Source organism: Phyllobates terribilis, unplaced genomic scaffold (genome assembly GCF_046119375.1).
Source record: "Phyllobates terribilis strain yellow unplaced genomic scaffold, ASM4611937v1 Scaffold_8__6_contigs__length_399053987, whole genome shotgun sequence".
Taxonomy (NCBI): Eukaryota; Metazoa; Chordata; class Amphibia; order Anura; family Dendrobatidae; genus Phyllobates; species Phyllobates terribilis.
In genome coordinates, this window is record NW_027362768.1 from 367,513,500 (window position 1) to 367,516,767 (window position 3,268).

Below are 3,268 nucleotides of genomic sequence, written 5' to 3' on the forward strand. Positions count from 1 at the left end.
GGCCATAAACTGCTGGCATATGAGCCTCTGTACATTTCTTGTAATATAATATTGTGTATCTGCTGCAGATATATCCAGATTTCTCATTTGTTCCTAATCCTCTTTGTTTTATTAAGAATGAGAAGCATGTCTTTTTAACATGCACCTGAGCCGTGTGTTTTATTTTCAGGGCTGGGCTTTTTGGTATCATGGAGGGGGTTATAAAGGTAGCCATACACTTAAAGGGAATCTGTCACCAGTATTTCAGCCCCCAAACGATTTAAATGTGTGTTATTGGCTCTTTCCTTTACAGGGCTAGTCTGTTCCTCCGTTACGGAGAAATCTGCTTTTGAATTGATAGCAAATGAGGCTGAAGTGCTATTTGTAGATCTGAAGCCTCTGTCACTCCAGCTCTATTCCCTGCCCCGCACTGCCTCCTACTACTTGACAACTGATGGCTCCTTTTGCCTGAAGTCACACAGCATAGAGGCAGTCAGACAGGAGGCGGCAGCGCTGGGCGGGGAATAGAGCTGGAGTGACAGAGGCTTCAGATCTACCATAGCTCTTTAACCTCATTTGCATATCAATTCAAACGCTGATTTGTCAGTAATAGATGAACTATAGATGGACTTGTCTTTTAAAGAGCTACATGTTTCTGAAGAGCAAAAGGATCAACATTTTAAAGTGCTACAGATCCAGCCTTTGGGGGAAGAGTTGACACACTCCCATACACATTCGGAGTGTTGAACTACCATTCATCTAAGGCATGGGACCCCAACCTTTTGGCTTGTGGGCTACTAATGTTTACTTTGTAGTTTTCAGCTAGCTGTAAGCATTAGCTCCAGGTCTAGTTGTCTGTGGCTGCCTCTTCCTAGGTGGAGGCTCCTTTAGTCGTCCCTGTACTGCTTTCTTTCCTCACTGCCAGCTACTTCTCAGTCCTCGTTACAGGCACTTTTATGTCTATACTGCACATTGCATGTATATTAATTTCTCCCCATTTTGAAAGACTGGTAGAAAACCTGTGCTGGATTTCCCACTGAATCATGAAGTTTGAAGTCTTTTAGTAATACACTGCTTGCTTATTTGGAACTGGTTTCTGTTTTCTATTAGTGATATCGCTCCTATGATTTCTTTACATTGAATGCAGCTGTTACGGTAAGAAAAGTTGGGCAACACTGAAAGTTATGTATCTTTTTATTTTTATTTGTTTATAATACTATAGTGATGGGGGTTTTTTTTCCCCCCATTTTTCTTTTTTGCAAAGGTTTTGGGGACAGTCCATTGAGTTTCCTTTAACATCAATTAGAGATGTGTTTTATATAAGATACATGCAGTATAGGAAACAACAGTATGAAGATGTTCATCGACTTCTATAGGAGATTGTTGTGACAGACGACTGCTGTGAAGTCATCTACGATTGTGAGGCTCAGGACTGCAAGAGTGCGGGAGTTATATGTGTTTTAAAATAGGAAAAAAATCACTAAAATACGCTTAATATAAAATCTTGCGTCTCAAGGTGATTTTAGACACTTGCATAGATGTCTGTGACGTCAGATGCAGTTTTCTATGCAAGGTGCAGCAACTTTACAGGCGCTCACACAGTGTGAGGGAAATACACTATAAAAATACAATATTAGTTAAGGATATTGCACAAAAAAGGTAGCCCTTTTTAATAGATAATCCTTGTTGGGTTGTGTAATTAATGTCACAGCTCTGTTCAACTGTACTTGTATGAGGCTGTAATATAACATTCATTCTTACAGACTTGCATCCATTAAATCCCAGATGAGTATGACAGAAAAGATAATCATAGCGTGTGATAACAGAATCTCTACTCCTAAAATGGGGAGAATAATCCTGTAGTGTGGCCCCGTACCATTGCCAGCAGCTCTATCGTACAAAGCACTGGACATGCTCTCCGCTCGGGCTGGAAACATTCAGTTTTCTTGCTGTATTTCTTGGATCCACTTTTGACTTTTCTCAGTATCATGGGAAAATATAGAAGATAAGATTATACTTCAAATCTGGCTCCTTAAAGTGCATAAAAACTAAATGGGGGGGGGGGGGAGATTTTGTAAATGCAACTTGCAACAGTTGTAGCAGCATCTGTAGAGGTAAATCCCCAGAGTAATAAAGTATCAGCAACGTCGATGAGGTTTAACCACATTCACCTACTCGCTGCGAATGTTATCCCCAGGTAAATGTGGATTTTTCAATCAGCAGCATGTTAATTCTTTTGAAAATCTGGATTTCACCCTTGCACATGTACAGAGAGAAGTCTGCAATAATATTTGTAGCAAAACCTGCATGTACCATGGATATTGCTGCAAACATCCTTGAGAGGCTGGTGGATTTGGTGCAAGGGCATACACCACGAGTAATGGCTAGCTGTAGCGCTAATAAAAAAAAAAAGAAGCTGTAAAATGCAAACGGCGGAGTATGACTGCAGCCTTATAAAACTGAACATGCTGGAGAATTTGCACAATTAGCCAATGTTCACACAATGAACTTTTGGTGCGTTTTTTTGACGCTGCATATTTTTGCTGCAGCATCTTAAAGTTCCAGCAAACTGGATGGGATTTATTGAAATCTCCTGCCGCGGTTTTATTTTACTCCGCATAAATGGACCTGCGCTGCGTGTTTAAAATGTGCAGCATGTCGATTTCTTTTGCGGGTACACGGGAGTTTTCTGTGCGGATTTTCCCCATAGGCTTGCATTAGATGCAGAAAATCCGCTGGTAAAAAAAAACGCATCAAAGACGCGTGTAATCTGCACCTAAGTATATCAGTAACGTTTTGTCAAAGCCAAATACCAGGAACGATCAAAAACAAAGCAGCTTTATTTAAAACCTGACCCAGCAAAAGCCCACAATGATGAATGTTAAAAAAAAAACATGGAAATGCAATGGAGGAATTGTGGGGTTTTCACTGAATTTGGAGAATTTTTTCCCTGTTTTTCAGTACAGTATATGGTAAAATGAATGGTGTCCTGCAAAAAAATAAAACAACCTGGTCCAGTGATGCGGATGGAAGGATAAAAGTTATGATTCTGGAAAAAAACTAAATTACAAAAAAAGACAATTGGCAGAAAGCAGAGATGAGGGGATGTAATGGCAGCCGTCCTGGTGTCGCCCAGCTTCTCCTGGAAGGGATTTTTGTGCTCCCTTGCGCCCTCCCTTTGTCCTGTAGGCAGCAGGGTCTGCCGTGTGGGCGGTGGGCTGTGGACACACAGGAGACTGGCTTGTTACATTGTAGCAGTGCGGGATGCACGTGCTGTCGCAGGGAGATG